The sequence below is a fragment of the Leptinotarsa decemlineata genome, unplaced genomic scaffold (genome assembly GCF_025532065.1).
Source record: "Leptinotarsa decemlineata unplaced genomic scaffold, Ldec_3_MD MMD2_P_RNA_scaffold_1, whole genome shotgun sequence".
Classification (NCBI taxonomy): Eukaryota; Metazoa; Arthropoda; class Insecta; order Coleoptera; family Chrysomelidae; genus Leptinotarsa; species Leptinotarsa decemlineata.
The window spans coordinates 4,791,346-4,816,868 of NW_027412523.1; the positions used below are offsets into that span (position 1 = coordinate 4,791,346).

General features: G+C 34.4%; 1 protein-coding gene and 1 long non-coding RNA gene across 8 annotated transcripts in view; one reads left to right on the forward strand and one right to left on the reverse strand.

The window, feature by feature from the left end:
- Positions 1 to 25,523, forward strand: part of Mhcl (Myosin heavy chain-like) — a 251,902-nt gene that overhangs the window by 95,841 nt on the left and 130,538 nt on the right. The window contains exon 1 of one of the 4 annotated variants that reach the window (XM_074181233.1): positions 9,299 to 9,410. The exons of 2 other annotated variants lie outside the window; for them this stretch is intronic. The gene's annotated coding sequence lies outside the window, so the exon portion shown is untranslated. Of the gene's footprint in view, positions 1 to 9,298; positions 9,496 to 25,523 lie in introns of those variants that run through there. One more of the 4 variants, XM_074181178.1, reaches the window with a different exon arrangement.
- LOC141485365 (uncharacterized) overlaps positions 1 to 25,523 on the reverse strand; it is a 134,012-nt gene that overhangs the window by 20,360 nt on the left and 88,129 nt on the right. Inside the window, exons 2-4 of one of the 4 annotated variants that reach the window (XR_012467166.1) lie at positions 20,040 to 20,314; positions 16,343 to 19,910; positions 13,680 to 14,095 (exon numbers count right to left, since the gene is read on the reverse strand). This is a non-coding gene — a long non-coding RNA (uncharacterized lncRNA). Of the gene's footprint in view, positions 1 to 13,676; positions 19,911 to 20,039; positions 20,315 to 25,523 lie in introns of those variants that run through there. The other 3 variants (XR_012467164.1, XR_012467176.1, XR_012467172.1) reach the window with 3 other exon arrangements.

Genomic DNA, 25,523 nt, shown 5'->3' on the forward strand with positions numbered 1-25,523 from the left:
TTCACTTTTTTTTAGACATATTAAAAGCATTCGGTACTGCTTCTTCCAAATTTCTATTGAAAAAATTACTAGTAATGGGCTTTCCCAATAATGTGTTGTGTTGGATAGAATCGTACATGGAAAACCGTAGTTTGGTGGTTAAATGTAATGGAATTACATCAGTTCCTTATGATGTGAAACTAGTTGTTCCACAGGGATCTATTCTGGGTCCATTGTTATTCTTGACTTTCATCAATGACTTGCCTGAATTCATATCAGATTGTCACATAACTATGTACGCTGACGATACTACAATCAATGTTTCTGGAAAAAACGAGAATTAATTATCAATGAAAATAATTTAGTTATTGACGAATTCAGTAGTTGGTGTCAACGTAACAAACTGATTTTAAATAAATCTAAGTCAGTGCTGATGAAAACCTTTGTTAGAAGGGATTTCTGTTGTAATTTAGTCACTGTGAATGACGTAAAAATATCAAAAGAAGTTGATTTTCTTGGAACTATTTTAGATGAGAATCTCACCTGGAGTAGTCACATACAAAAAGTGTGCAGTAAACTCAATTCAGCTTATTATTCGATCAAACAGTTAAAACATTTGTTTAGATAGGTTTGGTTTACTAAATGTTTACTTTGCGTATGCATACTCCACATCAGTTTCAACGCAATGGCTTGGGGATGTGCGAAGGAATTTTCTAGAGTTTTCATCTCTCAAAAACGACTGATAAGATTGATATTCAACCTGGGATACCAAGAAAGTTGTAGACCCGTTTTCAAAAGAGAACGCTTGTTGACTGCACCCGCAATTTATATAATAAAATGTGTCATTTTTGTGCACTGGAACCTTGACTTGTATATAACGAACTTGAGCATTCACGGTCGTGATACTCGCCATGCTACTGCTCTAAGGGTCCCTTCACATAAGAGTGATCATTTCAAAAAATCTCCATTATATAATGCCATAAATTGTTATAACAGACTGCCACTTTCTATAAGGAGGTTGAATTCTGCAAATTTGTTCAGTAAGAAAGTTAAAAACTTATTACTAGACAAATGTTACTACAGTCATAAGGAATATTTAGAGGATTTTTTCACAGAAGAATGATAAGATATATAATCGTTCTAAATTTTCATTTGCTGTTTTGCATTAGTTTCAGTGTTCTGATTGGCGATTCTATCGTTTTCTATATATGTGTGTATATGTATGTAAAGATATATATATATATATATATATATATATATATATATATATATATATATATATATATATATATTTATTTATTTATTTGACTACCGCAAGCAAAATTGCCACATTTTTTATTTATTTTTTAATTATCATTTTATATATCTATTTGTACCTATTCCTTTGTATATGCAAATATTAATTTTTATTTATGCTTTGATTTCATAATTGTATTCATAAGTGACGTACTGTTTTTTGTATTTAATCATTGACCTACCATATATATGCTATGTATCACAAATGGTGAATAAATATTATTATTATGTTTCAGAGAAGGGGTGATGAGACCCCTCCCTGAGTACACCCTTTATGACCAGTCCTTTCACTGTGATGTCTTCTACATTGATACTTATTGCTCTACTAGAGAGTACTGGTATTTTTTCCTATGAAATAATTATTCACCAAGACATTGTTCTGTCGAACATTCTTATCGTGACGAAAATTCCAGAAAGTATTTGCCGCGCCTACCCCAATGAAATCTGCCATTCTAATCCATCATTCGTTGGCTGATTGGTTTATAATCCGACAAATACCATATTAGCCAGCCGTTTTCCAAGCAAAACCCTATGCCATATCTGTGCGATTACTCATTATTACCTCATGTGTCGTACTAATAATGGTAATAATATTTGACACCTACGTACCCGTCACATTCTATTTTATTCAAATACGACCGATACCCACTAATTTGATTAGATATGCATACCGGGCGTTTGGCATGGGTATACCCGCGTTCGTCCTTGCAAGGAGAGAATTATAAATCATCTATTAATATTTCATTTGCATTAATAGCAACGTTTTTGGACAAGGTATATCGGAATATTTATCGTTCGCGTATGATCCAGCGGTCGATTAGACTTCACGTCCGGCTGATGATTGAACGAGCGCAAATTCTAGTCATTTTGGATAAATCGTTTAAAATCTATCACACTAATATTAACTTGACGCAACGCAGTAAGCTATTACGCGTCGCGTCTACTGTAAGACGACGGGGGGACGATGCGCGGGTGTAAAAGGGCGGTCTAAGCAATGAAGCGCCACCGCCGAGAACGCGGGCAGACGCGTGAGGGCAGACGTCGTTGACAGTTGTGTTAGTTTTGCGAATTTCTTTATAGGGAACATAATTCGATTCTCGAAGCTATTCATTACTTAGTGCAGTTGCCATCAATATGGCTAAGTCAAGAGCTGTTGCGTTTGATATTTCTAAGGCCTTTGACCGTGTGTGCCCTGAGGGTTTGCTGGCCAAACTTCGATGCTATTACTTGTCGGATCAATTTTATGTGTGGCTCTCCAGCTTCCTGAAATAACGCTCCAGTGGCCGTCGATGGATATATCTCGAAAACTTTCACCATCAACGCTGGTGTGTCCCAGGGAAATTCTGCGTCATATTGGAATGTTTTAATTAATAGCTTCATTCAAAATTTGACTTGGCATCAATATCTGCTTCGAAAGTGAGGAAAATTTCGAAAAAAACGTTACTTGAAACAGCTTTTCCATATACAATTTTCAGTCTAGCCAGAAGATTTTTTTGCTCCCAAACGTATTTGACACTCTTGTATTTTCTTGTTAGATTATTTGTCGAGTTGGCGGCCAGCCGCAGAAATATTAATTGGTACGGTTTAATTATTTATTCGTCTTGTCGGTTTCAATACGTATCGGTTTGAATTATATAGAATTTTTTCTTTTAGTGAGCAATAAATACAGGAAACAAAAAATATACTAATGGTTTTGTTGTTGTGCTCATTGGAGTTTGCCCTGGAAGTTAATAGACGTATTTTGTACGTTACGAAGGCGGTCATAATTTCTCGCGAATTCAAATGTGACGACTTTTAATAGCCTAGTTGGTTTACTCATCAACCGATGGTTGTTAGTTCACTACGTCCGATTAGAAACGAGGCTGTCGTAGTGGAAAACCTTCCTTGAATCGTCAATTTCTTAGTTCAGAAGAACAATTATACATATATTGTATGCAACAGATTTTTGTAAAGGAGTTTCGCCTAATAGTTTCGCAAAAAGTTTTCGCCTAATATAAACGTCTGAAAAAATTAATCACAAGTGAGCACATTTATCTTGACAACATTAAATCTCGAAAAAAGGATTGTAAATATGTCTTTCTTTAGTGTTTTCATCAAACGATGAAACAAACAATGTCGATATCAAAAAAATCAGTATTTTGTCATATTTATGTACATATTTTGTCTAACAGACTGATCGTTTTACTTAATTTTCTCTCAGAAATGACTTACGTTTGGTCAGTCATTTCTGAAATTTTCATTGAAATGTTTACAAAACCGTAACACTTGTTTTACTGTACAATAGCTTCCTCAGGCGTGTTTCGCTATACAGTAGCTTCATCAGACGTGTTTCGCTATACAATAGCTTCTTCAGGCGTGTTTCGCTATACAATAGCTTCTTCGGGCATCATTCGCTATACAGTAGCTTCTTTAGGCGTGTTTCGCTATTCAATAGCTTCTTCAGGCGTGTTTCGCTTTTCAATAGCTTTTTCGGGCGTGTAAACACGCCTAAAGAAGCTATTGTACAGCGAAACAGACATAGGAAAGCTATCGTATAGCGAAACATGTGTTGCGATGTTGTAAAACTGTTTAGTGGAAATCTCAAAATGAAGCGTTTCTTGAATGAGTCATGGATTTCTATCAAGTATCGACCGATTCCACCGCATGCCTTATTTACCAAAAATACAATCGTTGTTGAACCTGCAATATATATTTGACTTTAGAGCAGCATTAATCTGAAATTCATCAAAATAAAAACAATATGATTCCTTTCTTAATTGTTTCAAAAGCAAATTTTCATTTATGAAATTTTCATTGAAATATTTACAAAACTGTAACACGTGTTTTGCTGTACAATAGATTCCTCAGGCTTGTTTCGCTATACAATAACTTCCTCAGGCGTGTTTCGCTATACAATAGCTTTCTCAGGCGTATTTCGCTATACAATAGCTTCATCAGGCGTGTTTCGCTATACAATAGCTTTATCAGGCGTGTTTCGCTATTCAATAGCTCCTAGGGCGTGTTCACAGAGTGTAAACACGCCTAAAGAAGCTATTGTACAGCGAAACAGATTTAGGAAAGCTATCGTATAGCGAAACATGTGTTGCGATGTTGTAAAACTGTTTAGTGCAAATCTCAAAATGAAGTGTTTCTTGAATGCGTCATGGATTTTCATCAACTATCGACCGATTCCACCGCATGCCTTATTTACTAAAAATACAATCGTTTCAAAACCTGCGACATATATATTTGCCTTTGGAGCAGCATAAATCTGAAATTCATCAAATGAAAACAATATGATTCTTTTCTTGATTTTGAAACATGGTGTACAAAATATTTCAAGCAAATATTTCACATTCAAATATTCATTTAGTTGATTAAAAGAAGCTACGAAATATTGTGCATCTCACAGATTAGTTTACTATTTCATCGAAAATGTTTTTCCAAATGAATGACTTCATATTGAAACATCTTCTTTTTTTCTAGGTGAGTACAAGAATATCGTATTACAGTAACTCGGTAAGTAGATTTTTTCAGTAAAAATATTCATTGAACCTTGACTGGGTACTTAATCGATATTTCCACATGATTTCCTTCATGGAAATCATGAACGTTTGCTTCAGATGATTCGTGAACGGTTCCAGTGCAGTGATGAAGTCTTACAAGAAAGGGGGCAGGAAAAATCTGCCAAATAACTATAGACCAGTCTCTTTGCTATCAGTGATATCAAAAATCATGATTATACACATCATTATTGCTATCAATATACAAACCTGTCAATGTGTTCGTTTTCTGGAAATATCGTCCTGCATCCCTATTAGGGGGGCTATACGGGACAACATGAAACATGGTCAAGAACCATATGACATCGAGGTATACTTTTTACACAAATTGAACCCTAACGAACATTTTACTCTATAACGATTCTCCAATTTTGAATCTAAATAAACGAATATAACACATGTTTCAGTCAGTGTAACTCTAAAACTTATTTACACTATCTATCATATCACCGGATATGAGTATAGAAAAAAAAGTAATTGAATTTTCGATTTCACTGCCTATTTGATTTTTTTACAGTCATCTAGAGGTCAAATACCGAATCCTTATGTAATTATTCGCCTTACCCATAACTATGGATGTTTCGTCAGATGCATTCACCAAATTTTATTTGGCATTCTTTTATAATGTTGCCATTTTTATATTGTTTGCGGCCATAAACTATTGGTGTGACTTCCTTTGTAATGTTTTTGAAATAGATTTGTTGCGAAAGAACCAACTATGGGTTTTGCAGCTGAAAAATTAACTATATTATTTTTATATACAACGTATAGCAATTCCTTTTTGGCGATTTTTCCATTTCGAACCGACGATTCTCAACTATACACATATTTTATAAATTTATGTTGAAATTATTATATTTTGTACCCATTTTTCAAAATTTCACAACAGTTTCCGCAATTTTGATTTTAAAACATATTTTTTTCGTTTAATTTATGTATAAGTGATGAACGGAACTTTTTTCTAAAGATTGAGGATTTTTTTTGTCTTCCGTCTGGAAGACAAAAGAAATGTGTCATAATTAGGTTTCCATTTCATTTATTCCGTAAATTGGTATCAATGTAAGAGACACCGCTTTATTCAACATTATATATCCTGCATAATGTTCTCCATGACAGAAAATACAAATCATATGTTGGGTGTTACTACTGTTGTAAGTCATCCCCTGGAAAAAATAACGCCAGCCGCCGCTGGTTTTCGTCAATCGATTGTGACTTGGCCAAGGTCGCGATCAACTAGAATTGCGCTTCGCGATCGTTCTAGATATTTCGTCGCTGCAAGAGAATTCCAAAGACTTTCATATCGGATTCGGGAGACTTCCATTACCATATATAAACGCTTCCAACACGCAGATCGAGGAAGTTTAGTTGAAAGTGCGGTACTAAGTGATCTAATGAGGTGATGAACATTTAAGTATTTGTCTGAACCTAATCTAAGTCCTCGAGTTATAGTGTTTGTGCGGGCAGTGTAGCAGTGGGATAATAATGATGATGTAGGCATTACAATGTCTTTGGACCAGGCTCAGTTTCACTTTCATTTTCTGGCGTATTCAGCTTTCTAAGTGACGGGGTGATTTGCAAACCGTTCAGTGAAAATAATCAAGAAAAACAACTAGCAAATTCCAATTTTCATATCAAGACAATTCAGAAAATTGAAAATGAGCGAAGTGTAGATGTCCATAATATTCGTCTGAGAAAAGAACAGAATGGATGATATTTGTTGACGTCCTTCAAATTATATTGAATTCCTACACACTGTCGTATGAAAATAATAGAAAATCATTCACGTTATCACGACTTGAATGAATTATTGAACAATTAATTTTGAGGAGGTTTATACATTCACGAGAAGATGCACATCTCAATGTGAACGTTTGTAACGTATCGAAGGTGTTTTGAACGTGATAATATTCTATTGAATTGGTAGTTTCACTTTTCACGAGAAGATCCAAAGTTTCGACAGTTTTGACCATAAATACACATTCACAGAGATATGAACATATAATTATTGTTCGATCAAAGAGTTAAAGCGTATAAATACATATTTTCTTTGAACAACCAATCGATTTGTTGATTATAATTTACATTCTTGGTTTCTCTTTACAGACAATTCCACTTTCTGCTTCGAAAATTTTGTTGGGGGGGAGTTAAAATGGATATCAATGTATCTTGGCACAATCATGTCGCTGGAATTTCAAAGGATGCTTCTGAAAGCTTGGAATATTGTTCCGAACCAAACAACTGTCAAACCTCAGCAACTTTTGATGCTTTATGAAGCTTTGGAGTATTGTTTTCATGTATGGAGCTGTGCCCCTAACAATACCCTGAAGCTGTTGAATACCAAGAGCGGTACATATCAGAAATACGCGATGGATTGCGGCTGCTCGTCGTTTTGAGGTTCAACTAATTACACCTCGAACTTCACTGTTGAAGGACTGTTTCATTTAGAGAACTGCGTGTATGTGGAATAAACTTCCTGAGAAGGTTTTTATAATTGAATTTAGTCACCAGCGATTCAAATCCAATGTGTAAGGTTTTTCCTGTAGTGCTTGTGTTATAATCCGTTAAATAGCGGTTCGAAACTTATGCAAGTTTGGAAAAATATATTATTTTCAAACTTGAACCCATAAAAATTGGAAAAGAAAATTTCAGGGTGAAATAAATTTCTTACCTTTCGGGAAAGTTTAACACCTTGTATCTAGGCAATAGTGCATTTTTTACCGCCGAGTTTGTTCAATATAAATATTTTCCAATGTCTTCATTCGTTTAATACCACAGAAATAACCTACTATTCTCAAGATTTTCACTCCGCTTCCTCGAACCGTTTAGTGAAATTAATCGGCTTGTTTCATGATTTTCGGTTTATAGTTCACTTGATAGACATTTCAAATTGAAAAACAGTGCACTTCGTTTTATCTCTCTTAGTACCGTAGTTTTCCCGTAATTAATTATTAAAAATCGAATGTGGTAGGGTTGTGACGTCACGCCCCTATTCCCGCTTCTTGTTCGATTGACCAATAGGAACCACAGAAATAATCAACATTGCCAAATCGTGAAATTTACGAAGCATATAATTATCAATTTGAATATGGAAGTGTATATGAACCCGTTAACGTTTCAATTAATGAAAAATTCTCCTCATGGAATAAAATGTACACGAAAAAGCATGTTTGCAAATAAGTTCTATATCTAAAATCAGTACTCAAAGTCGATACATCACAAAATATTTACCTTAACTATGATTTTATACATTATTTAATAATATACAGTTATGAAAATAAAAAAATATAGCAAACTGGATTGAAGAATCATTTCAGATATTCAATTTATTCTTTAAATCTCGATCTGTACAACTGCAATTTATTATAAAAAAAAACGATTCCTACATACATAACTTTCTAATATTGCTACTAAATTCAAGCGTTATAGTCTCGCTCGGACAATCTGTTGAATCTGCCAAAACTTGAGAGGAAGGTTGAATGAGGTCAAGTATAGACAGAATTGATTTTACTCGAAGTGATCCAACAAAAGCTTCTGAATAACGATGAGATTGGATCCTTCGGTGTGAAATTTGAATAACTTTTTTCGAGATCAATTGCCTTAACACCAAACTGCTATTTTTGCACTCGGCGCGCGTTTCACCAACAAAGTTAGCATCCTCAGGAGAAGGATATATATATATATATATATATATATATATATATATATATATATATATATATATATATATATATATATATATTACAATGTAGGTTTTCACAGATGGTAGAATATGATGTGTTGTTTTTCCGGGTGTTCATCCGTTGTGTACTATTCGATAGTCGACGTTTTGCCATCATCTCAGATGGCATTATCAAGACGAGTTACTGCTTCGCTTCGAGAGGTGTAACTGATGTTAGGTTCTTCAAGCGAAACCATATAAAAACACCACAAGCTGGCTCCTGCTGGTGGCTCCGTGCATTTGTATTCATTTCTTCTGGTAACCAAGTGTTGCCCATCCTTACACTTGGCTGCACCATACTGATGATGGGCCAAAAGCCCGAAACACGTGTCTTATGGTCTTATTTTTATCTATATCAAGACACTCGATAACCTTCGTATTTATATTATTTCCTGGACCCGGATGTCACGCAGGTAGCTATAGCTGCCTCCGTAGTGATTTTGATAGTTTTCTTGTAAACACAAGATCTATTAAGTGAAACCACAAATGTGCGGCTGGCTCCTGCTGGTGGCTCCGTGCATTTGTAATTATCCTCTGGAGAGATCCTTCTCTCCAGAGGATTATTATTATTATTATTATTATTATTTTCCATAGCATGAAACAAGCTCATTTGCCGATAGATTTCCCATCGCCGCACATTTCCGTACAATAGCATTTTTGCTTCTCTCGTAATCATACATTCACAATTCTCACGTGTTTGAAGCAAAGAAGCTATAACCGCGCCGTCTCGCACATTATCGAGTGACTTAAGTTAGTTCATAAGTTAACGTCGTAAGGACAACACGACCGCAGATTGTTTTTTAGAAGTTCGTTTGTTTCGCGTTACTTAATAGTTGAGTGCAAGGTGTGACGGTGCATCGCCTACCTAGACCTAGGTGATTGGCGGTTTCGGGAAATTTTTTAATCGCTACGAATTAGTCCGAAAGGATTTTGTGGTTGGAGATGTGTTGACTTTTATAGGTACTGCGGATGGTTTCATTGTGGTTTTACGTCGTGTTTGGTGGTTGGGTGGAAGATCGCTTCTGAAACAGAACACATGAAGTGTGTCATTTAACTTCTTTCCAGGAAATAATTTGAAATATGTGCATTTTTTTCAAAAAGGACAATGTCAAGGACTATTTTTAACTCTCGCGTATTAACGCCCTAAGGGGATTAGGATATTACGCTCTGTATACTATTAGGAAGGTGACCAAGTGGTGCATCAATTCGAAGGTCTTTGAATTTCCTTTTCAGTGATACCATAACTTTCTTCAAATATAATTTATTAGGGATTCAGTTACTTTTGTTGGGTTTGAAGAAGGTGGACTTATCTCTGAAGAAGCCTAGCCATATATCAATTTTTTCAACTACAGAAGTAGATTATAAGAACTTACTTACGCTAAAAACTATTTGATTGGCTCATGTCTCAGAAGAAATCAGAATCACAGTTTCAGGAAAGTTTCATAATATTCTAAAACAGAAAATATCAAAAAAATTCATGTAGAAATTGTATTTGAATATTTTTTTTCATGTTCTAAACGTCAAACACTCCGAAAAAAGTTGCAGATCTGCAGTTTGAAATTTGTATTTTTCATCAGAGAACTCAAGACGTTAGCCTTTAAATTGAAATACATTCTGTGTCATATGACAAGTAACTTTTTGATATCGAAGGAATCGAAAAATCTTGTGTCATGTGCCGATCTCAACATTTTCAGACTCTCTTTGGTCGTTCTTAAAGGTGTTGAGCGAAGTCGGATATGTGTTGTATGTTCTTTGAGACGAGTTTCAATAGCTCGTTTAGTCTGACTGATATATTTTTTGCCACAGACCTCGCTTCCTCATCAACTTAGCTACTGTATTTGAAACCTATTGTTTTCAGCTACGTTTCTGATGGATTTTTTCTCATTATTGTATATTTTCTTAGTCAAAGGGAGCGCAACAAGTCTACGGGCAAAAAATAGCCCTGGAATGTTCTGTTGTTAAGAGTCTGTTATCAAAAGTCGGGTTTTAAGAGACGAAACATCAAAGAATGTTGTTTGCAGTTTCATATTTAAACCTAATTTTCAGGATCTGTTGTTAAGAGTCTGTTATTGAGAATCGAAACACCAAAAAATAGAAACCCTATGTTGTTTTTGATTAAAAATGTAAATTACTTTTTTGAGGAACTCTTATTGAGAGTCTGTTGATAAGAGTCGAAACATCAAAGAATGTTCTCAAAGGTCTGTTGTTGAAAGTTGAAACATCAAATAATATTAACTTATTGTTGTTTGCAATTTCATATTCATGCTTAATTTTCAGGATTTGTTGTTAGGAGTCTATTGTTGAGAGTTGAAACACCAAAGAATGGTAACCCTATGTTGTTTTTGATTCAAAATGTAAATTTAATTTTCCAGGATATATTGTTAAGATTCGAAACACCAAAGAATGGTATCTCAATGTTCGGAAATATGTTCTTGAAGGTATGTTGTTAAAAGTAGAAATCGAAGATATTTGTTGTTGTTTGCAATGTCGTATTCATGCTCAATTGTCGGGATCTGTTGTTAAGAATCTGTTGTTGAAATTGGGAACACCAAAAAATGGTAACCCTACGTTGTTTTTGATCTGGAATGTGAGTTTAGTGTTCGGAAATCTGTTGTTAAGAGTCTTGTTGAGGGTCGAATCATCTAAGAATGGTAACCTTATGTTGTTTTCGATTGCATATGACGACTCTCAACAACGAAAATCTGTTGTTGAGAGTCGAAACAAACATATATGAATATAAATAAATAGTTTACTTGGGTAAAGGCTGTGGCTGAACATAACGTACTCATTGAAAACCCTAAAATGTTTTTTGTTCCAATTTCCTGATTTATAATACCATGAGTTGATATTACTACTCGGCAAGAGTGGAAAGAAAATGTAGATAGAATTTTTTGAGCCTACCATGTTGACCAACGATTTTGAATATCTAATCAAATTGTTCCGTCAGAACCAACATAATCCTTACGAGCTCAAACAAATCATTACAAATCTTAATGATTTATTTGATATTCTAATCTGTTCAACTGTTGGCCGAATAAGGAGTAGTATAAAATATTTTCATTAGGTGTTACGTGACGGAAAACGACAAACTAAGTCATAAATTAAACATAATTTGGAAGTAATCGGTTACATAATGTTTCGAAAATATCGATCGTGGGAGTTGATGCAACATGTTTACTCTTTCACCTGCCATATTTTATTTGTCGTTACCACTGTTTGAGAGTACGGTTGTGGCATTTGCAAGATTGCGAATGATGTAAATCGAAAGTATTTTGTGTGTTTTTTTTTGTCGTCCTGTCATATGTACAGTACTCGTTTTATGCTTCCCACGCCCGTATCGCTCGATTTGTTTGTTTTTTTTTGAATAATGTGAAGTATTGATTTCTCGTCTGACAAAGACAAGTTAGTAGTGGTGAAATTGTTGATATACTTTGGTAAAATAAGTTTTTTTTGATTCTTTGAAGTTTTCAAGGAAACCTTTACATTTTATGTTAATGTGCTTTGGTAACTTTCCAATTTCATGATTATACAGGGTGATCGGTTGATCACATTCAGAGAACCAATATTGATATCAATATTTCAAAATTATAATAAGTGTTTTTGGTGAAGCTCTCACCACTATGGAAAGTACACATTTTCCTCCCTCACATCAAGAAGAAAAATCATACTTCCACCTAGGGAGGAAAAGTACTTTTCCTCCCCCTCATTTCAGGTATGTTGTAAACAATGAAACATGTGGATTTCATCATTTCGGACTTCCATTCTCTAATATAATATAAATTGATTTGAAAACCCTGAAAAAAAATTAATAAGATTAACTGAAAATAACAATTTTTTTATTATTAGTTAATCAGTTAATCTTATTAATTTTTTAATTGTTTTTTTCAGAGTTTTCAAATCAATTTATATTATATTAGACAATGTAAGTAAACAAATCTAAAGCAAATGAACTTCAAACATTCGAGCCAGTCTCGATATACCCACACAGTAGGTTTTATGGACTGACGCCTATCAGAAAACAACTACTTCCCTGGCTAATACCACGAAGGGCGTTGGATTATATCCGACAGGCGTCAGTGCAGGAACCTTCACAGAAAATTTCCTGCATATGCAATTGGCAATACAACTGAAAGAGTCGACCTTCAATTCTGGAACGGGCACACTCGCAGACCGGTAACTCGTCCCCTAGATGGAGTGACATTTTGTGATGTTCGCTCCAACTTCGGAAAGAATTCCGATTTTCAATTGTGGAATATCATTGACTTTAGGTCGATGATGGTCACTATCTTGCACTGATGAGTAGCTAATAAGCCCGAAACCGGTCTGCAAGTGTGCCCGTTCTAAAATTGAAATATAGCTTAACATTTTTCTGATCTATCCAATGCTCCGATTATTTTTTGTACAAAATCTAATACTGCTTTTTCGGTATTGGAGTTGCTAATGAAACCGAACTATCTATATGTGTGTATTTTTTTGCATTGAGGTAATTTACAAGTCTACTTTTTAAGGATTGTTCAAATATTTTAGCAAAATTATTGATAAACGATATTGGTCTATAGTTTCCAATGTCATCACGCTTACCTGTTTTATATATGAGGGTAACGATTGACTCTTTGAATTGTTGTGTGGTAGTTTACCATAATGAATTAATGAATATTCTTTATGAGTTTCGAAGAAATGCCTTCAGGACCAGATGAACAGTTGGTTTTTAGCTTGAATATAATTTCAATCAGCTCATTTTGTGTTACTGGTTTCAGAAACATGGATCTTGTTGCATGGTGTCTTTGAGGAAATGATCTGGCTTGAACGTTTGAAATTCATTTGCTTTAGATTTAATCAAGTAGTTGGCAAGAATATTATATCCACGTAAACATTACATACGGCACAGTTTTCGCAGAATTTCAGCACGCTGTCAGTAAAGTCTCTAAAACAATACGGCGGTTGGAAATCAACTAATATCGCTGAAGGTTATTTAGAACGATTTTACGTAAAAAAGAAAAAAATCTGATCATATCATGAGAAATATAGATTCTGAACAAATATAACTGATTATTGAAAAAAGTTAGTTTAAAAGGTATATTTAAATTCTTTGAAATTTTGAAACAACATTAGCATATCACTATGTGATATTTTATAACCTGAAAACGCAAAAAATGAAACATTTCCCAAAAGAAAAATCGAATTTGAAACCAATCATCGAAGAAACATGCTTTCTTATAATGACCGATTGATTATGAATATATGCAAAATATAGCAAATAATCATTTTGGAAATTGTAATCCTGCTGATCTTTGTTTCAACCTTCCTTGTCAACCAGTTCGACTGAGGAAGCTACTGTGTAACGAAACACGTCTTCAGTGAAATTAATAATGGAAAATTGTTTTTTATGATGAATAGTCATATTTATTCGTAAGATTATTGAAAATGTATGACAAATATAAAAAACAATTCTGATTGCATATAAGACCACATATATCAGGTATTTTATCATAACAGTCGCAGTGGGCCAAGTCCGACGTTCGCTGCAAGATGAACCCCAAACCAACATCAACTCTCTGATCTAAAAAAGAATCATAGATAGAGAAAACTGATTCTATATTTAGATTATACGCGTCCAAATTTAACCAAAATGAATTCTACACTGAGTGGTACATTTTTTTCGTGCATATATCAGGAGACTCTGATAATAAATTACTTTTATCACTTCCATTTATTATGAGTAATGTATCATTCATTTTATTCAATTTCACCCTTCCCCATAATGTATATATCAAATACCAAATGCCCGCCAAACTAAATTTAGCGAGTTATAACTTGATAGCAGTTGATTTAAGCTGATTTCGGAACCTCACCCCACTACCTTCAACCTTGAAACAACCTTGAGCTACGTCTCATGACGTAGCCAAGGTGACTTTGAGGAAGATTTTTTGAGTTTGATCTTGAACTACCTTGACCTACGTCACACGGTGCAGACAGGGTAGTGTTTTGGGTTTGACCTTGGCCAACATTGATTGGCGCCTCATATTTTCGACAGGATCACTGTGACCTCGAAAGAACCCAGTCATGCGGCTATCTGAAAGTTTTAAATATACGCCTCACGACTTAGCCAAGGTGACTTTGGGGGAGTGTTACGAGTTTGACCTTGAACTACCTTGTTTGACCTTGAACTATCTTGACCAACGTCACACGGCGCAAACAGGGTGACTTTGAGGTAGTGTTTTGGGTTTGACCTTGTCACGCGGCTACCTTGAAGTTTCAAAGACTCGACCTTGAACGACCTTCAACTGTGTGGAATAGGTGGCTTCTAGATTTTTCGCTCTGACTTTGAACGACCTACAGCAGCATCACATTGTGATTTTGAACGCTAGATGTGTTATAGATTGGCAAAGGTTAGGATAGTTACGCAAGAAATTATGATACGTTTACAGCACTGGTCTTCAGTAGGTATCGGTGTGCTGTAAGTTGTAAAGCTGGTGTTTGGAATCGAGACATGTCCGCGCGCCAGCATATGGGAATGTTCTTGACTTCGTTGTGCATAAACCACAGTCGATTTTTCTAAAACTCGAAAGCCAGACCAGAATATTCACTGCAAAAACAATTTGGCTGAATACGGCGCTCTTTTCGTGCGATTTCTTCTTCATCTGCAGTGAATTGATTCGCAAAGTTTCGCAATCAAATGCATTACGGCTTCGTTATGAAAGGCGTGCCAGCATTGTTAACCAATGACCCACCCCAACACCGTGGGATAAGTGATCATTGGACCCAAGAATCATGTGCCCTAAGCATACGTGATGAGCCTTCTGCATTTGTGAGGCCAAGATTCCTGCCTTGTTGTGGCAAGCCGGCATGATCTTGTTTTTGAAAATTTTTTCGGTTATTCTTATTTTAAATTATACTGCGAGTCTCTTTCGAAATCAACAAATGTGACAACTTATTTTTCAGTCGCCCACTTTCTCGAGAAGGCTACAAGCAATTATAACAGAACCGACAAGAAATGTAATAAAATGCAGATGCCATCCCCGGACGAAATTCGATCGAATATTGATTCAAAATTGTTATTTTTGCGATTGTGGAGGCTACATGGAAGTTGCTCGTCTTTTTGTTGTCGATGAAGATGTTTCGGACTGGTTCTCGAATTCGATTAACGCCTTAATTATGCCGTGTGTCCGCGTTGAGACATATCTGGGACCTTGAGTAAATTATGCAATTTTCTTGGATTGATGTATAAGTGGGCAAGGATCAGTTGCTTTGGAAGTAGTCGTTAAAGATAGTGAAAGTTTTATTAATTTATTTCATATTGGTGATATATCAACAAAATAGTAGTGTCTAATCGTGATGTAATTCCTATATAAGATGTAATTTCTCCAGTTATATTTTCAACATTTCTTTCCGAGAACTTCCACGTTCATTTTCTTCATTTGGAGATTTCTCTTCATTAGATATATTATGTTCCAGTGGTGATGAAAAGTGGCCCTTTGGCTGATGTCACACATTAGTCTATTTCCTTATGCAGCGGAATAATAAATCATTTTCAAGTAGCTGTTCCATAGGCGTACATAATCGGGTAGGTTAAAAAGTAAAAAATGTTGAATTTATTTTAAACATTCGATGTAGGTAAATGAATTGAAAAAGACTTCATATTTGTATGTATGCGGTGAGTAACAAAAATATGGAACAGTCGTTTTGATAATTGATAATTTTTTTTATTAAACACCCAAAATTGTTTTTACCTTTGAATTTCGATTAAAATTTCCAATGCTTTCTAAGAAAAACAGTTTCAAATGTATCACATACCTGCACAACTCACCTGAGATATTACAATTTTAGCTGGGAAAGTGGATGACGTCATGATCCGATCTATCCACTACTAGGTTTTTGAGATTCTGTTGGAGCGAATTATATATCGGCATGTTAGTTGCAATATAAGTACAAACTAACACGGTTTTATGAAAAATCGTTCAACGGTCACCAATCTTCTGACTGTAACTCAACATATTGCTGAATCTATTGACAATCTATGTTATTTACACATACTTTTCTAAGGCCATCGACAGGCTTGACCATGGCATTCTACTGAACAAACTAGTAGCCTTTGGATTATCTTAATCCTTAATCGCAATCTTTCAGTCCTATCTACGGGATCGAAAACAATATGTTCAGCTCAATGGTTTCAAATCTACCGAATATAGTGATTCTTCTGGTGTTCCACAAGGTTCAAATCTGGGACCGCTGCTCTTCAATATATTCATTAATGATATTGCAGATGTTATAGATGTGTATTTCCTTTTATATGCCGATGATCTAAAACTATACTGCCTCGTTGAGAACATAGATGATTGTGTGAACCTCTCAGCAAACGTAGGACGAGTTGTAGAATGGTGTCATCGAAATAACTTGTCGCTGAACCCGGATAAATGTATGGTCATGTCCTATAGTTTCAAAACGAGTATCTTGATCTTTGATTATTCAATAGAAAACGTTTCCCTGGTGAGACCAGAAACATTTACTGATCTTGGCGTCACATTTAACACTGCACTATCATTTAATAGGCATATCGATATTGTTGCAACCTCCTCCTGTCGTTTGTACGGGTTAACTGCACGTAACAGTAGTGATTTCAAAGAAACTTTGACCTTAAACACTTTATTCTATGCTTTCATAAGATCAAAGTTAGAATACACGTCAGTTGTGTGAAGCCTCTTTTATCAATATCACATTGATAGAATAGAAGGAATTCAACGACGATTTTTAAAACTGCTAAGCCTATAAAACGATGACATTCATCCTCCAATAGGAACAACCCACTCTGAATTGCTACAAAAGCATAACTTTTGCTGTCTGTCTGTTCCAGACACCTGAGTATTTTCTATATAAAAACATCTCGTTCTGGAGAATTCTCTGATCCATACCATGTGTAAAGTGACAAATTCTGTTAGCGATAATTTAGATAGATTCAGTTGCAAATTGTCAAATATAAAATTCCACTTCCTAAAATAATTGTTTTGTCACCTATAATAAATATAAAATGTGTAGTCTTTATAGTCACTTGTTTGTATTGTTTGTAGACTTTACAGTCACTTGTTTGTGATGTATTTATTATACTCTGTTATTTTCTGCTCTGTAATTGGGCTATGTCCTGTAGAGTATTGTACTACAAATAAATAAATAATAGCGCTTCATCACGTGAAGAATATAAAATACTTTGTGTCGTTACTGGTGAATGATACTTAGTGTGTGGAATAAAATAGCTACTCAAAACTTTCGTTCTCGTAGTACACATACATACCACTGATGATGTATGTCGCAGACGAAATGTTTCATATTTCAGATTCCATTCGACCAAGGCCTGCACTATAGCTAGTGAAAGAAAAAAAATTTTTGAAAATTTACGTTTTTCCCAATATTCCAGGAAATACTCGATATTTCAAAACTCTAAACGGCATTTTGTTTGTCATATAGATGTGCAAGTTGTCCCCAATTCAACCTTTTGAGGTTTCCGAGATCCCAATTATGGAAGTCGAATTCGAAATACCCGTTTCATACTTTCACAAAAATAATTCAAAAGCATGTTTGAAGTATGCCACAAATATCAGCAGTACATCCTAGAGTTCTTCAAAAAAATTTTGAGAATTGTCCTCGTGTCATTTCAAAACCATTTTTCTAAATGAAGTAATCCATAGCGATTTGAACCTAACGTTAATCGCCACTTTGGCGCAGACCAAAGATTCTTTTCGTTTGAAAAAATAGACCCCGGAAATTGATTTAACAAGAACGCCGAAGTGAATGGAAATGAATTTTGAAGTGAGGGACCACCGTTTAAAACTTCTCAGGAGGATACGACTCAGTCGAAAGCATCTGTAGAAAAGCAATCTCCAGTCTTCCGTCAACATTCTAAATTTGTCTCTTCTCCAAGTTAGTAGAGGGTCATATTCCATAAATAATTAACTTTGGGCTTTATATACATTGAAGTTGCTGGTTTTCTTGTCTAGTGAATTCCTTCTTCAAATAAGTGCATTATTTTTTCCTTCGTGTTATTGCATGTTTATGTGAAAGTAGTTATTTTGAGTGGGATTTCCCTTCCAGTTTATGTGTGAAAGTTACTCATGACATGATCTACACATGATGAATTGATTTCGAAAGTAATTGCTTCCTACCTCATTTTTTGTATAAAGATGGAAAAGTAGAAAGACAAAACCCTTCTTTTCCAAAAATGTATGTCTCCCAAAAATATACACATTTCAGTTTGAGAAAAAAAATGATGTCGTTTTATGGAAAACAATTTTTGACTGTCTTTAGACTAAAGTAAAATCTTAATAAAACTTATTTCAGATATTTCATTCATAAGCATTTCATTATTAACACAATCTTGTGATGCACTGTTTGGAATCTTTGGTGTAGTAATGAATATTACTGGAGTTTTTTTCTAACACTAAACCGTTATTTTAACACCAGGACACGTGTTTCGATCACCAAGTGACCATCTTCAAGAGACGAATCGTTGACATCTTCGAAATTACACATACTGTTCTTTTGTCTTCTTGAGCTTATATTTCGCTCCATCTGAATTTGTTTTATTAGACTCCTCCAAATGTAAGGCCGGTATTTTGTGTAGCAAAGAGACTTGCATTTTCAGACATTAAATGTGCATATTTGACTATCGAATCCACTACCTAGTTTTGATTTTCATTAGTCTAATATGATATCCCTGAAAAACCAATACAATAGGGAATGTTCCTCCTGGCGAAAATCAAGTAGTTTTCAGAAAACAGCTCTAAAACAACGCATTTTACTTAAAAATACTTAAAAAAAGAGGAATGAAATAATGCATTCAACATTTTAATGGATTCGTTTCTATTTCACCATTTGGCAACATCGGTTATAGCTAATACAGGACAATGAATCTGTTACCTGTATGAGACAAACAAAGATGACATATTTCAGAGGCGTGCTGTTCTGTTTACTTATGTTCCGAGTTCCGAGACATTCTGTGACATATGACATTTTGTGCACCTAACCTATCTTTCTCTATATAAATAAATAACAAAACAACTGTTGTTTATGTGGCTTGTGGAGGTGGTATTGAACTATATTTTATATTTTGCCTCAATTGTTGATTTATAAAGATAATTTTCTTTTTTTCAAAGTAGAATATCTAGGTACGTATAAATTATTTCAACTTGATATAGGCGCTGTTGCCAATATGTGAATTAAAAACAAATCCCTTTAAAAATTAAAACCCAACATTTGAAACATCAATTTGAATACTTTTCGAAGTGAATTTGAAAAACTCATGAATTAAACTCAACTTTATTTTGTTCAAACTGGCATTTGCTGTAATAACCCAAATTGAGGAACATTCTCCATTGGAAGAATAGCTGAAAATAACAATTATATTAAACAAAAAATAACCTGGCATGAAATTACAATGAAATAAAATACAAGTAACAATTGAAAATGGATTAAATAAATAGAAATGAAAATTAAAAGACTTTAAGCCAACTTACTTCTCGACGTGTTGACTATTAATATCCACAATCGTTGCCTAGCTCTTTACTTCACCTCGTAATATTCTCATTTAGATTTCATCAACACCATCGTTTGTTACTAACCATAGTAATTGATAATTAAATCTCGTAATTTCTATATGAATTGACGGTCGCTATCAGCATCATATCAAGTTGGGATCTTATCGGTTATGCCTGTTGTCAATCAGTCTATAATCGGATCAAAACCGATTTGTAGAAAGCTGTTTTCCTTCTCGCTGATAACCAGTACGTACCTGAAAAGTGGAGTAATTGATGTTAAGTAAGTTGTTTACACTTTTTCTCATTCGAAATCAATTTCTATTCATTGAAATCGTACTAGATTTCAATGAATAGAAATTCAAACTAAAAACTCTAATTATTTGTCAGATTTGTAATCTTGAGATTTTCTCCCTACTCTTTGTACTGTTCATTTGAAAAACTTTTCACATAATATAATATAAACATACATATTTCTGGTGACGAAAAAATCATATAAATTACACTGGACTTCTTTCTCTTCGAATAGCTGTTGAGATATTTCCAGTGACGGCTCGTGCATTGGAGAACAGGGGAGGCTAAAGTCATAAAGAGTATATACACACAGAAAACCCATAAAACATTCTACCACATTACCATCTTTGACCACACTGTCTATAAACTCATTTTGGATGGTTTTTGAGGTGCCAGAAAAAACGCTACCGTTTAAAAAAGTGCCAAATTGTGAATCATATTTGCCCCATAACATTAAAAGTTCCTTGTAATTGCCGCGATTAATCGAATCTTCGGTTTCATCGTGTCCGCGAAAAGTCTTTTTAAATTCGACCGATTTTCCCTAACCTGATTATTAAAAGAAATTATGATCTCTTTTTGAGCTGTATCTAAAGCTGTTGCTATAGTTTGTTTGCTAAACAATTTTAATTTACAAGACGAAAATATTTGCTCCTCAGATTTAAAATGTCTTTCTGTAGAACGAGGTAATTTTTTTAAATTGGAGTATTTTATTTTAGACCACGTTTGGTATTCGGTTTGTACGGAAAATAAAACACAGGGCCAACAAAAAAGTTTTTCTCGTCGTTTCATGGAGCCGGTTAACCAATCGCATTTATCGTACTAACTAATATTAAATCCTCGATTTGGTCGATTACCTGACGCTTTAATTGAAACCAAATTTGGTTGAGGTCTTCTCAGAGTTTTAATAATGTAAAATTTATTATTATAAGATAAAGACTTAAAATTATTTGTCAGCAACCAATCGACTATATCGTTACATTTTTTAATTTCATCCAACTTATCCATGATAAATGGAAAAAAAAACTTACCAAAAAGTGAAAACCTGGAAACACCTTGAAATTGAAAGAAAACACTGCTAAAGAAAGCACTGCTATAATACAATACTGCATGTTTTATACACAAATAACAAATATTATCAAGAAACACTAAAACGATTTACCAAAATATTTTTCAGTTCCGGTCCGTCACGGCATCCCGTCCGAATAATTAAATAAAAAACAAACGCAGTCCTACACTAACGGAGACCAACTGGAGGCTAGCCTCCTCTAACGCTATAATTACTGCAACTGAAATTACAAGTCGGGACGTATGTCGCTGGTTGGATCGGTCTCGTGGAGCCTGTGTATTTTAAAGCGGTCGGAGGCTTGGCTCCCTTGCAACGTATGTCACTTATTATTTCTGGTTGATGGTTTATTTGTAATTTGTTCATGGGCGGTGCGTTTGAGTTTTGATGATGCAGGATACAGTGTGGTACGTACTACGTAGTGAGTGATAGTGTTTTTTCGGGCATATTATGTATTTATATTAATAATTAATGGTAAAGTAATGATACCCAAGCATTTAAAAAAAATAATCACAATTATTTGTCAATACCTTTTACTTTATTGCGATGAATAGCCTCAAATTGTATGGGGAGGTTAAGCCTCCCTTGCCTCCTCTGACGAGCATCCGCTGCACATTTCTAAATATTCAGAACTCTTGCAAGCCAAGATCAACGGGTGACCAGCAATACAGTGCATTTCAATTGAAGTGAGGCACCATGACTAAGTCATCTGACGTTGAAACTGAAAAAATCATGCCTTGGGAGAAATGGACGCTTCCAAAGGAGCAATGGAAAGAAAAAGCAAAAATATAACCACGACCAAAACATTTTTCACCCTTACCTAACCTAACCTAACTTTTTAGGGATGCATTATTCCCTCTTCTATGCATCTTGATGGTACTGATGCAGCACCCGTGCTAGGAAGTTCACCTTCCTCAAAGAATTATCAACAAAAAGGTCACTATTTGACCCGAATAAAGCTGGCTGTAATTCAGTAAAGTGGCGTTTCACATTGTGATAAAATTATAGCTGTGTTATAGAATATCTCAGATATTGGTCGATAAAATAGATAGATTGAGTTGTTGGAAGGTGTGGTCAACTTATTAATGATGTGTCTGTAAAGTTACGACTATCATTATTGACAGAATTTTCTCTAAGGACGAACATAAACTATACTGGTTACATAGGAGTGTTTGATGTCTAGGCTTACTAAGATTAGATCCACGGTTTGTTTATACTTATTTTTGTAAGTAGTATCTACCGTTTTAACTTGATAAGTATGTTTCATGAACTGAGAATATATTTGTACTTTTTTAATACTCGTATATGAAAATCAAAATAAACTTTGAATAATGTAAAAATGACGGAAAAATGGAGCAAAGTGATTACTGGTAAATCTAATGTGAACTAACATGTTGATATTCTTATGAAAAGTCACGCTCAGCTCAGAAAAGTAGACGAATGGGATATTGACTAGAAAAAAAATATGTTTAGGAGTTATGTCCAGCTATTACCAATGGAAAAAGTATACGAGTATAGTTTAACCAATTGAGTTATGGCAAGATTTCCAAATTTCCAGGCAGTCACCAGATTTTCTTAAAGGTCGTTACATATCAATGACCACCGATGGTTCTTGTTAGATTGTTTCTAATCCATTTTCTATCAAGCATCAACAACCCATCAGAAAATTCTAGTTTCATTTTTCTCAACAAATTCATCAATTTCTATTTATCCCCTTCACATTATTCCCTCTCAAATATAATACACACTTGGGCCAGCGTTCATTCCAATTCCTGAATCAGTTTTGATATGTACTTGAACAGAAAAAGTCGCAGGGAGTCAAATCTGGTGAATACAGTGGCCGAGGCATGATAACGGTGTTGTTTTTGGCAAAAAAGTTACGAACTAATCGCTAAATGCTTTTTTTAACAAGTCTCGTATGGGTTTACGAAGGATAACACAGTGTATCGTTTTTACGGAAAAGAAATAAAATATTCATGTGAAAGTAGTTTTTTTCAGTTCGTATCTGAAAGTAATTCCTGAGTTACAAAGAGTTTATTTTGGTTTCCGTTGCAAATTATTTTTCGCCAAAAAATATACCCCTTCCAGTTTGATACAAAAACTGTATAACTAGTTATTATTTCAATTGTATGTTTCACAGGAAAGTATGACCAATCTAATATTTATTTCGCAAACGTTGAATTTTCACAGTCAGTTCCTTTCGCTACTTTATTTGAAATGTTTTCGAGTGGGCTGTTGCATCGATGGGAGTAACACTTATTTGATGTTTGTTTACTTTTCGTGAAACTAGCGACTAATAGAATACACATTAATTCCGTTTAAAGCTAAATGGGTGTGCTTTCTACATACACAAATTCAGACTGTGTTAATTAATGATGTCAGTAAATCAGTAAAACTACTTCGTAAGCTGACATTTTCCGTACACTTTCATTTATCGTTATGAATTTCAATATAATGTGATGACTTGTGAAAAATGCTCATTTTTTGGAAAACGTCTAATTTTTTTTTACTCTGGCGCATGAATCAGGCTAAATTTGACCGATTTAATATTTCTTTCTTCGAGACCGGATTAAACCTAGATATTTCAGATAAAACACAACATTAATTGGTCCTTCGAGCCGGATTAAACCTAGGTATTTCAGGTAAAACATAACATTAATTGGTCCTCCTAGACCTTTACCGAAACATTAGTGAAAAAAACGGAAAAAGGAAGCGATTCCTATCAGTAGTGAAGGGGGACAAGACATTTTTTCTTGTGGCTTACAGTTGGAGCAGAGTAATGCCACTGATGACAATAACTCCACTTTTGAGAACTCATGTGCAGACAGATAGAAGAAAATGTCACGGCAGGGTTCCATTCAAGAAAGGAAATCGATTTAAGTCCAAGACTAGTGGACCTAAAAAGTCCAAAAGGACAGAAAAAGTCAAAAAAGAATTGATGATTCAGGCAGAAATCAAGAAGAAAGAACTAGAGCAGAAATTATTGAAGAAAGAACAAGAGATTCTTGACTTACAATTAGCCTTCAAGTTATCACAAATGGAATATCAATCATGTCAGTCATTAACAATGGATCTAATGTTCAAAAATGGGTGAACGAGTTCAATTGGAATGGTAATAATGACACAAAAAATTGCACGCCTTGCTGTTCTCAGGATTCTCCCGCACACTCTCACAGACAGAGGCGATGTTTTCGGCAGATCTTGCGTTCTGTTTGTGTACGGATATTGGTTGTTCGTTTACTGAACCAGTGGACCACATTGCAAATAGTCCCCTCAAAGTCGAAGTCAAAATATGCTTTATTGTCTGAAGATTCATATCTTATTGACAAAACTTGGTTAAAATAATCAAATAAAAAAACAAACAAACACAATTACACATATTAGCTATCGCTACTTAGTCATATAAAACTATAAAATAATATTCAATTCCAAGTAGATACTGAATATATGTATATGTAACAAAATATGACATAAAAAGATAACAGAAACAGTTTGTATTTACTCTGCACAATACAACACTTTAGGAAAATAGCCATTAATAATGTATTTTGAAAATTTCCAATATTGATTACATGAACTGTCAGACACGGGTCAATCATGCTTTATTGTCCAAGAATCCTTATTGAGCAAACTAGTGAACTTTATGGAGTCAACATTGTTAAAGTTTTTAACAAAAAAATATTAAAATTATGATATACAGGGAACCATCATTATAGGGTTAAAAATTGTACATATACGAACACACATAAATAAAACAATATGTAAACCATTACAGATAATAAATAAATAAATCATTACATATATGTAAGCATCTGATATACTAAGAGTTAAAATACATCATTATAATATTCCTTTAAGTCATAGTCGGCTTTTTGCAGAAGTACTAATTTAACTAATTTTCTGAATTTTTTAAAATTTGTTATTGCCCTATAGCACATTGGAAGGTGGTTGTATATTTTTTGCTCTCATATATCAAAAAAAAAAATTTAATTGTTGATTTTGGGATTGGCGAGGGTAAATTTCGACCTCCTCTCGTGTGGTAACGTCCGTCATTATTTACTGCTGAGTTGGAGTATTTTTTGCGAATTAGGCAAACGGTTTCTGAAAGG